The following is a 12,502-nucleotide window of genomic DNA, read 5'->3' as shown; positions in this document are numbered from 1 at the left end:
TTAACACCATCTGAAAATTCCTCCTGCTCCTCTTGTTTTTCCCTGCTGGAAGGGCAGCTCTTTGAGGACAGAGACCTTATCTGTTTTGCTTTTTACTATGTCTTTGTCATCTAAAACAATCCAAGCACGGAATAAGTGATGCATAAGTATGTGTACACTTAATGGATTTGAAAAATGTTTTCTTCATGTAGTGGATGTTTAAAAATAAAATAGTATTTATTAGATATTTATTAGAGCTCTTTGGTTAAAAATATGTGAGAAGACCACACCTGTCAGTCAATTCAAGCCATTTTTGGGGGGAAGGGTTTCATTCCCCCTCTGGCTTGCTTGACTTACTGCTTTCTCTCCTTCTTATTGCATGTTAAGTACCAATAACAAACATCATAGTAAGTAGTTACCTGATCTGAAGGTAAATACATTTCTGATCTGTCCTGAATGTTGCATGCTACCTCGTTATGCAGGGATTAGACATGATTTGTCCTTCCTGTCCAGTGCCTAACAAGAGTATCGGTGTATAGTTGTTTAAATGATCCATATGCTTAAGGTTCATTGAGAAGAACAAAACACATATTATTTGAGTAATTGAAATATTTGAGATACTGAAACATTCTATTTGAGATACTGAAATATATCAAGAAGGACTATGATAAACTCATTTATTTATCCACCACACAATAATGCAGTCTGTGGTCCAAAAAGGAAACACATAATAGAAGCATATTAGCTACTATTTTACCAGCAAAAATTCACAGAAGTGCAAAATCATGAAATGTTCCTGAAACTACTAGTGTTAAATCTCCTTGGAGAATAAAGTTGGAAATAGTGAAGGAAAGTAAGTGGTAAGATGTAAGGGTCAGACTACAAAACATTTGAAGTGTTTTAAGCAACTGAGTTTAAATTTTATTTTGTAGGTGATGCTTCCTGTTTTGCAGGATCCTAGGAGACTTATTAGAGAAATCAAATCTGGATACTATAATACAAATGAAAGAGATGAAGAGGATTAAAATAATAGTGGGAATGAAGGGAGTCTATCTAGAATATACCTACATTTCAGGTGATGTAATGGAACTTGAGTGATAAAATGTGAGAATTGAAGGACAAGAAATAATCTAGGTTGATCTCTAGAAATTTTGATTGACATTCTTCAAGATACTATAAGGGAAGCAAGTTTATTGAGGTTAATATTCCAGAAGTTTTTTTATACTTGAATTTTATTTCTTTTATTTGTTTTGTACCGTATAAATGATTTAATGAGAGGGTGGGAGAGGAACAGCAAGAGATCCATCAAAATTCTCAGGTTTGGAACCAGTCTGTGACTGCCTGCACTTCTTCCCCACAATTAATTACCCAATGTCCTAGCTTCTTTCCTACTTTGCTAGTATGCCTCTCTTGACCTTTTCTCTCTTACTCAAATTACTAAACATAGTATTTAAATATTATCTACATGTCAGTTTCTTCCCCATCTAGTAAACAAGACGAACAAGGGTTCATAAGCACTGTGAAACAGCCTGCAGAATGCCTCACACACAACAAATATTTTATATAATGAAATCTTGTTTAAGTTTTCTAATACCAAGAAAATTATAGTGGAGGATACTGTATTGCTATATTACTCTTAATTCTTCCCTATTGTGCTTGCCAGAGTATATTATTTGTAATCTATATGTAAATTACATAAACCTCATATAAATAATTCAAAATTAATATAATCATTTACTATTCCCTGTATGTAAATAGACATCTAACTATATTAAGGTAAATTATTTTCCATGTGGATTTCATTCCAAAGTCTTGTTTCTGTATAGCAAAATAATGGCAACTGCAAATACTGGTAGTGTGGCTTGGGAGAAATGTACTAAGCCAATCAACCCTGCCATTTAACTGACCAACCTTGAGATAGTCTTGAGAGGAGCCTCATTTAACTATTTGGACATTACTTTTCTCATTCATAAAAGTATGTTTTTAAGGGCCTTTGTAGTTCCCAAATTCTGATCTATGTTTTTTGGAACTGTATAAGAATATTAAACAATCTATTGACACTCCTATAGTCACCATATATACCTCCTATAAGTTCTGATGAATATTATCTCCCCATAGCTGAATTTTTTTAGAAATAATATTGTTAAAAAACAGTACTTTCTTTCATATTAGCTTTATACAGAAATAAGAACTGATAATTATTTTCTAGATAATTCAGAAAAAGATAAGTTTACAGTAAATACCTAGAAGATTAAAGCAGAATTTATTTACCTACAATAGATATTTACATTGTTATCTGTGCATATAGAAGAAATGACTATTCTGCTATATTTCATTTTTTGATACTCTAGTCAAAAATTAAAGTAGTTGGCATTTAGAAGACATATCACTAAAACTTTTGAAATTTTATTTAGAATGTTACTATTTATTGTCATGATAGACTTGCATTATTTGTCTTTTTATTATTATATTGTTTAAACACTAGTTTTTTTTTAAATTCTAAAATAAAATTCTAATTCTTCTGGTGATATTACAGTCATTTTCACAATGACTGTTTCTAATTTCACACTGAGTCATTTTTAGGTTTTAATTGCCGTGACACATATCAAACAGGATATGGGAACAGTTTAAAAACAAAAACTAAATACAAAAGTAACCCTCAGCTCTATTTTGTGTGGGATTATAAAGTGAATATGAGAATTATGAAAAATTGCATTAGTTTATAAAACATTTTAGTGTTTAACAGAGCCATAAGGAGTCTACTATGTAATATATGTACTGTATTTCATAAATGTGTATAATATATATGTATACGTATACACAAAGATACTTTTTAAAAATTTTTTGTTTGTTATTTTATACATTATACATTACAGTAGAATGTATTTTGGCTTATCATACATACATGGAGTACAACTTCCCACTTTTGTGGTTGTATATGATGTGGAGTTACACTGGTCATGTATTCATACATGCACATAGGAAAGTTATGTCCAATTCATATTATTGTCCTTCCTATTACCATCCCTCCTTCCCTTCATTCCCCTTTGTTTAATCTGGTGAACTTTGTTTCTTCCCTCACTCCCTTCTCCCCTTTATTGTGAGTTAGCCTCTGCATATCAGAGGCCTTTGGTTTTTTTCACTTAGCATGATAGTCTCTAGTTCCATCTATTTACTGGCAAATGCCATAATTTCATTCTTCTTTATGGATGAGTTTATTCCAATGTGTATCACATTTTCTTTCTTTATTCATCTGTTGAAGAGCACCTAGGTTAGTTCCATAACTTAGCTATTGTGAATTGAGCTGCTATAAACATTGATGTGGCTGCATCAGTATAGTATGCTGATTTGGGGATAACTGAGCCAAATGGTGGTTCCATTCAAGTTTCCTGAGGAATTTTCATAATACTTTCCAGAGTGATTGCACCAGTTTGCATTCCCCCCAGGAATGTATGAGTGTACCTTTTCCCCATATTCTCACCAACATTTATTGTTATTTGTATTCTTGATAATTGCTATTGTGATTAGAGTGAGATGAAATCTCAGTGTAGTTTTAATTTTCATTTTCCTAATTGCTAGCGATGTTGAACATTTTTTCATCTATTTGTTGAATAATTGTATTTCTCCTTCTGTGAAGTGTCGGTTCAGTTCTTTAGCCCATTTATTGTTTGGGTTATTTGTTTGGTGTTAAGTTTGTTTAAGCTCTTTATATATCTTGGAGATTAATGCTGTATCTGAGGTATAGGTGGCAAAGATTTTCTCCCATTCTATAGGCTCTCTTTTCACATTCTTGTTTGTTTCCTTTGCTGTGAAGAAGCTTTTTAGACACAAGAATAAAACTACTATAATAAATGTTTCCTGGCAAATATGTAGTCAGCCAATTTTGGTTGTGTTTCATTTTGTGTAATTAATCCTCTATTTCTCTTCAACATTTTCATCAAGAAGTACCTACTTTTCAATGGCGGTGCATTTTGAGAACTTTGCTCAGACTAGAAACCAACTTATATTCTTAGTAATTTCCCGACACTCTGTGCATGATGCCCAAACTCCCACAGCCCAGCTTTAGACATGTTAAGTATGTTAGAACTGGATGCAAGTTGTGCCCACAGGAACAAAGGCCTCCCACAGCCTCTGGTATGTGGCTGAACAGAAGTCAGGTAAAATATATTTATGCCTATATGGGCACCGTCACAATTAGCAATTTTAAACAAGGGGGCCAAAAGCAAACATTCAATGTAACTATGGGAATTCCCAGACAGGTGTTAGGAAAGATGCCTGAAAATGATTGTTTTCTATTTTAACTTTTTTTTTCTTGCTAAATAGGTGCTAAATTTTTAATAATGTTTCTTTAAAATTTTAATAATGTTTCTTTAAAATTCCATTTTTATTTTATTGTTTAAAATTTAAGACAAAAAATTTGAAAGAACTTCTATGTGCCCAGTGCCTAGATTCTACAACTAGTCTTATATTATGGTTGCTTTGTGCTTGAAAATCAATGTCTAGATTCTACAACTAGCCTTATATTAAGGTTGCTTTGTGCTTGAAAATCTATTCATCCCTTTATCTGTCATTCTGTCTTTTTTGTGCACAGCAAAAATTGCAGATATAAAAACACTTCACCATTACCCTTTGGCATACACATCATGAACTATCATAATATATTTTGGATTTTTTCTTTTGATTTATTTAATGTTCATAAGAAAGATGGAAATTATAGAAATGAATCACATATTAGGTATAATGAGGTCTAAAACCTGACTTTTTTTGGTGTTTAGATATATTAGCCTATTGGGTTTAAGTCTATTAACCTATTTGATGTTTGTGTAAATTAACCCAGTGAATTCTCACAATACCTCTATGAGATAGCTGCTATTTTTTTGGAGGAGGGGTATACCTGGAATTGAAGTCAGGAGCACTCAACCACTGAGGCTCATCTCCTGCACTATTTTAATCTTATTTTGACACAGGGTCTCACTGTGTTGCTTAGTACCTCTCTGTTGCTGAGGCTGACTTTGAACTCAGAATCTTCCTACCTCAGCCTCCTTAGCTGCTGGGATTACAGGTGTGCCACTCTGCCTGGTGAGATACTTGCTATTTTTATGCCCATTTCACAGATAAGGAAATGAAAGCCTAGAGCTGATAATTGTTAAGGCTTCTAAATTTGATCAGTTTATAGGATTATCCTTTAATCTAAGGTTTTAATTGTTGTATATTTGTTTCATGGCAAATGCAGATGCTATTGTTGAAAATGTTTAGTTACCCTAGGTAATGGCTATTTGTTTTTAATTGTTTTATTGCTGTTATTCAGAAAATATCAGTATTATTTTATTTTAATATTTTATGTTCAGAAAATTCTCCAAACTGAGAACACTTGATTTAGATGAGAAATAAATTATTTTCAAAAGTACCTAACTTTAGAATTTAAAAATATTGATAAGATTGTAATTATTATTTTTCCAGGAACATAATCTCTATGAATGATTTCTCTTGTTTGAATCTCATATTCTCTTAACTGTCCAAAAAAAAAAAATGTTAACACAGTGTCTTTTTTAAACCTTGCAAAACTTTAGTCAGTCTCTTATATATCTGTTTTGGTACCTCACTTTCTTACATTTAAGTGATATTAATTCAGGGAGCTTAATAGAAGCTATTAATATATATTTACATGGCAAATAGAATAGGCATCCTCAAGATAATATTTATTAAAACACTTTTGTTGTCAGTAAATTTGAACAAGGTTATCGTGTCATGCAAATTCAGATTTCAGCCACCTTGAAATAAACCTTATTGCTTTGACTCTATTTAATTTTATCAACTTTAATAAAATATCAGTTTTATTACTTTAAACCAGGGGTGCACCTTTCAAAAGTAATGTTTCATTTTTTCAATAATAATATTTCCATCTGTCTGTGAGTTAGGGAATCTGGTGGAGATGGAAGAACAAAAATACCGTAAGCATTATAACTTACATAATATTTGTACATGTCCTACATTCAAGAAAATAATGCATATGTGTGCAAATGAAAGCCCTGACTCTTGGTGATTTTCCAATTATCCACAATATGCCTCCAAAATGAAAGAATGATGCCTGGAACAAAGGCAGTATGATCTAAATAATTGTGTTTAAACTTGATTTGATTCCTCTTGGAATTCTTCAAATTTAATCATTTAACTTCTATTGGCACATAGAGACAGACCTTCTTTAGGAGGCTTATTTAGGTTTATAATTGCCTAGTCTGAGTGGAAATATTCCAAAAGTCCATGTTTATTGAAAAACTCAATCATGTCTGGTAAATTGAAGTAAAAATCAAACATACAAATGTACAAATTTTGTTTTTCCGCTGTGCTGCTCAATAAAACACGTTACATATTTTCTTATATTGCTTGATATTTGTGTTGACACAGAAGCTCTCAACTATCAAACAAGTATTAATTGAAAATATTGGGCTAGGCAGTGGAATCTTGATCAGTAGTGTGCTCTAGTTCTCTATGTTTCTTAAACATAGCTGAAAATCACAGTTTTTGAAATATAATCTCTGCTTAGTTTTTATGAAATGCATTTTATTTAGAAATACTTCCCACATTTTTAAATTATCATATTCAATGACTCACATGAATTTTAAGTAGTCTTTTAATATTTAGGTATGAAATACTAATTTTTTAATAATCACAATCTTATAAATGAATTTACTCTTTTCTTTTAACATTAATTATTGCTGTGTGCAGTCTTATATGTTCAAACTATCATGAATTTTTCAGAATGCTTGCTTAATATGCTAATTGACTAATCTCATTTGATAAACTAAGTCATAATTCGCATTTAACCTAAGTTTGGTGGCAGTGAATCGGATAGAGATGGACCATGTCCTTCAGAAGGGAAGATGTCAGGATTCAGGGGACATTGTTAGGGAAGTTGGGTCCTTTAGTAGGCAAGTCATGCTGAAATAAAATGATGGTTGCAAATGTTAGACCAGGTGCTAAGGAACTATCAACAGTCAAACTATAAAAAAAGAAAAATGAATATGATTATCAAGAGTAGAAATAAAAAGACAAGAGCAAGTTGAAGCATGAGGGGCTGAGAGGATCTCAGAGTGTCAGGCAGAATATAGCTGGACTTTAAGATCCTGTTCCAGCTATCTTTATTGTTAAGTTGTTCTTATATACCAACTATATCTGGTTTCTGACATTATCATCTAATGTATTCACTTTGTTGATTCCTAGTTATTATTCTACTACCCTATTTATTTATGCCAATATTTTAAACTAGACACAGTACTAAGTACCCAATTACACTGGATGTCATACGGACTGAAAAGTAAGCAGTTACCATTCAAAACAGCAAATGCTATTGGAATTTGGCTGATAAGGCACAAAGAAGAGAAGATTCAGTGGATTCAGGGAAACTTCATGTAGTCATTTGGTTCGTGGAAGGTAAAGGATGCTTAGTCATGGGAAAAGCAGACACTGAAACCTAGCCTGAGACCCACTCACCAAACTCGCAGCCTGATCACTCTGGGGAGCCATCTGCCTGCCAAGCAGCTTAGGCATCTTTTCATAGTTTGTCCATTCCTGGGTGTTCCTGTTGCCTATGGCAGCTTAAAACATAAGGGTCTCTCCAGGAACAGGACTGCAACTTGAAACTCAGAGAAAACACCCCAGGAATAAAATACACCATTGTTGAGTGTCTAATTTTTAGCTTTATAAATTCTTAAATTTAGAAATTCTGAACTTGCTAAAGAAATGAAAGCAAATTAGTAGATTCAGCTTTTGAACAGCTTATATGCTTCATATATGTATATGTGGCTTAAATCATTCCATCAGTGTTTTATTTCACATGGAACAGTATTCAGATCCTTTGATAAGCTTTACAACAGTGTAATTCACATTTTTTCCCTAGAGCTCAGAGAGGAAAATATGTTTTATACCATGATTCAGTATGTTTTATATCATGACCTGACACATATTCATCCACACACATCTGAACCAATCATGTTATGAAAACTATATTCTTAAAATATGCAATGCATTCTGATTTTTTTATTTCTTTTCTGTTCTATTTTTTAAAGTAAATTGCTGCAGCTTACCAAATTGATTTTAAGACCAACAAAATGGTCATAGATTACAGTTTGAAAACATCAATCTATAAATCCAAATAACTGACTCTGTCTAAAACTTTTGAACTTGATGTTCCATCTGTCTGAAATTCTTTGTCTAGAGAGCTCTGCAAGAATGACTCCTCTTCTTTCAAGATTCTCCTTAAATGTAGCCATTTCAGAAAGGGCTGCTATTATCATCCATTCTGAAGAAGACTTCAACTTATCTCTATAGACAATGATCTACAGTATTTATTAGCTTTTTTTTTTTTTTTTGGTACCAGGGACTGAACTCAGGGGCACTAGACAACTGAGCCACATCCCTAGCCCTATTTTTTGTATATTATTTAGAGATAGGGTCTCACTGACTTGCTTATCACCTCACCATTACTGAGGCTGGCTTTGAAATCATGATTCTCCTGTCTCAGCCTTCCAAGCTGCTGGGATTACAGAAGTGCACCACCAATCCCGGCCACTTATTAACCTTTTATTATATGCTGCTCTGCCATGAATATACAAGCTCCATAAAACAGGAGAACATATATTCTTAACTGCAACATTCACTCAAATCCTGACACTATGGCAAGTAATGAGTAAAGATGTATCCATTACATAAAATACCACTTTTGGTCATCCTATAAAGTGTTATCAGCAGATCATTTTGCCAGTGAGATTATCCTACATCAAAAAAAGTGATTATCTGAACAAGAAATTAGTTATGTATTTTGAATTTAGTCATTTCAATGTTTTTCTCTCTAGCGACTAGAAAATTCTGAAACATAAGATCCATGAAACAGTGTACTTTCTTCCTTTCCAAACTCACTTGATCTTCACTTTCATTAAGCAAAGAGAAATGAGACTTTAACATGATCTTAAGCTTCTACACTTTGAGAGACCTCTTAGAATAGGAAATTATGGGGCTGGGTTGTGGCTCAGTGATAGAGTACTTGCCTAGCACATTTGAGGCACAAGGCACTATCCTCAGCACCACATAAAAATTAATCAATTAATTTTTAAAAGGATAAAAAATCATAAATACAGTGTTTCCTTCCAGTGCTACTCAATAGAAATTAAAATGTTATAGAGAAAAGGTAGGAACAATAGCCTTAACTAATTACGGTAGAAATACTTCACTTATGCAAAGGTTACAAGAATGTATGAGCCTCTCAGGTCACATTCAGGACTGTCAAAGGGGCCATAAAAATGAAGTCACCAAGTGTATTTAAGCTTTATTCACTTCATACTATATCCATCTCTGCTTCTAGGAACACAGTTAACTACATAACTGTGTTTTTTCCCTACAGTAAATTGGCATAATTTTCATTTGCTGAATTGAATCACAGCATTTCTTTCTCCTTGAGATTACTAACAATTTACCATAATTTGCTTCCACCTCTGAATTAATTACATTCATCTTATCTGTGATTCTAGTTTCAGAAAAAATATATATTTCTCATTTACATGTTTGTCATTTTCTCCCCACTGCTTCCTCTTCACCAGCTCCCATACTACTATGAATGTAAAACAAGGACTGTGGAAGACAGCACCATAGGTATTGTGTGAGAAAATGTAAGAAAACATAACACAGACAACAGGAATTAAGGACTATTTTCCAAACTCTCTAGGGAATCACTGGATTACTGATAGAATATATTTGTTTTCTGTTGCATCTGCAACAATTTACCCAAACTTAGTGCCTTAAACCAACACAAATTTATATCTCAGAGCTCTCTAAGTCAGAAGTCCAACACAGGCCTTCCTGGGCTCAACTTGTATAGGCTATGTTACCTTTGGAAGCTTTTGGGAAGAATCCATTGACTTCTCCATTCCATCTTCTAGAGGTTGCCTGCCTTCTTTGGTTCATGGTCCCTCCTTCCATCTTTGACATCACAAGGTTGTATTTTCCGATACGTTCTTCTCACTCATACATTCCTTCTAGTAGAAGGATCATTACTTTTAGAGACCCACCTCATTAAATTCAGCCAACAAGAAAAATCCAAGACATCACTTGATCTTAATGATATCCTCAAAGTCTCCTCACAGGTTTCAAGGATTCCTGACTAAATGTCTGTGGGAGAGGGTCATAATAATGCCTTACACAATGAGATGGTGGAAACATCAGTTTTAAGAAGATAAGTCTGGCAAAAAAAAAAAATGTGACAGTAAAATTGAAATCCATTAAACAGTTACCAGTGTTATTCAGTGGAACTATTTCACTACCTAAGATATTTACAAGTTTGAAGTTTTCTGGGTAAGATATTTAGAAAAGGTAGACAAAGAAAAGCAAGGGAGTAGAAAGAAAAAGAGGAAAAATCTACTCAAAAAAGGGGTCAACAGTAGTTTCATTCATGAAGATGTAGGCTGCTTGAGAGGAAAATGGATAGTGAGGACATATGGTTATATCGATTTAAAGTACCTGTAATACTTAGTGCTTCCTGTAAGAGAAGATGAGTACATTCTAATGGAACTAAAGCCCAGAGAAGAGAGCTGCACTGGAGGCTTTGATTGACAAATACATATATTCACTTTGTCTCAAATATTTCTGGATATCTCCTAAGTTCCAGTTGTGGAAAATTGGATGGGGGGGAATTGATCCAGTGTTTGATTTTTCTTTGTAGGTGTGACAGAAGCAGTAAAGTGAAGTATGAAAGAGTAGAGGCCCTGAAGTCTGATTGCTAGTGTTTGAGTCTTGATTTTGCTACCTCCAACTTGGGTATCCTTTCACAAAGTATTGAACCTTACTGTGCTTGAGTTTCCTTTACTATAAGATGGATATATTAATGAAAGTAGCCTCTTCATGGTTTTGTCATGAGTTAATAAATGTAAATTTAAAGAACCATTCTTTAAAATAGTAATGTTTAAACAAATACTAATTGTAATTATGGAAAGACTAGAGTGCAGTTATGGAAAGGACTTCTTGAAGAAAGAATGTGGTTGATTTGTTTGATTGGGAAGTAATGAATAGGAATTAAAGATGGATGTAAAATATATTAGAAAATTATTTCTGCCTCACAATGGTATAGCTTCATCTTTGCTGTTTTCTGGAATTCCTAGCTCCCAGTCTACTATTCTGGAGCCTCATTCTAAGAATTATAGAAACTAGTAACATTCATTCTTCTGGGATGCCAATCACCTGTATACAGAACACATGTTAATCTCTGACAAAATTCAGTGTTTAAATTAAAGAATAATTTACAATTTTTGTGTCTCATTACAAGAAAGGAATTACATTCTTAGTCTTCATATCATTCCTTTTTTGTTGTTTATTTTAAATTTATTCTAATTTGTTATATATGACAGCAGAATGCATTTAAATTACTACAAATACAAATAGAGCACAATTTGTCATATCTCTGGTTGTATACAATATAGAGTCAAACCATTTGTGTCTTCATACATGTACTTAGAGTAATGATGTCCATCTCATTCTGCCTTTCCTATCCCCTTTCTAAAAAAGATCCCTTCTTTCTTTTTTCCACATCTCCTATGAAGCCACCCTCTACAAAGTCAGCAATGCAGGTAAACCATCAGAGACAGATTTGAAAAGGAAGTGGTAGGTTTAATGCTTGTCTGTTTGTGACATACTGGAAAAGGTAGGAGATTACCATTCTTCCACACTGGTGCTGTTTTCAAGTTCTGGGCCGAGAAACTCCAAGTAAACAATAGTTTTGATTTTGTCTTTTCTTTAACTTTAGTAATGCCTGTTGTTTGGCTTAAACTTTTAATGTCCTCTGCAGAGCTCATGTGTTAGGCAATGCAGGGGAAAGTGAAATGAGTAGATTATGAGAACTGTAACCTCATCAATGGATTAATCCATTGATGGATTAACAATGGAATGAACTTAATGAATGGTGGTAACTGTGGTCAGGTGCAACATTGTTGAAGGAAATAAGTCATTGGGAGAATTACTTGGACTGCATCTGTCCAGGGCTCCTTCCTCTCAGTCAATGTTTCCTGGCTGCCATGAACTGAGCAGCTTTCCTCCACCACAAACTTCTGCTATGATGTTCTGCCTCACGTTAGGCCCAGATGGATGGAGTTGGCTAAACATGGACTAATACCTCTGAAACCATGATCCTCAAATAAACTTTTCTTCTATATGTTATTTTTGTCAAGAATTTTGGTCAGCGTAATAAGAAACTGATAAACACATCTATCTTTTTTTATTATGAAATTCTTGAATATCTTCTATTTTTAAATTTCAGAAAAGTATCAGAAACTGGTATTATAATAAGTCCAAGGAGAAAGGTGAAATTCTTGGCATATTCAGTTCTGTGTATTGGGAGCACTACTTGGACTGCATCTGTCCATGGCTAAAATGCTATATGTGACTTATTACCCATAATCAATCTACAATGTAGATATGATCCTTACTTTAAAAATGAGAAAACTGAGAAATAAAGTAACATGTCTAACTAGAAGTGTGTCCA

This window comes from Urocitellus parryii, chromosome 8, assembly GCF_045843805.1.
Source record: "Urocitellus parryii isolate mUroPar1 chromosome 8, mUroPar1.hap1, whole genome shotgun sequence".
NCBI classification, from domain to species: domain Eukaryota; kingdom Metazoa; phylum Chordata; class Mammalia; order Rodentia; family Sciuridae; genus Urocitellus; species Urocitellus parryii.
The sequence above is the reverse complement of the archived record's forward strand: the minus strand, read 5'-3'. Positions refer to the sequence as shown.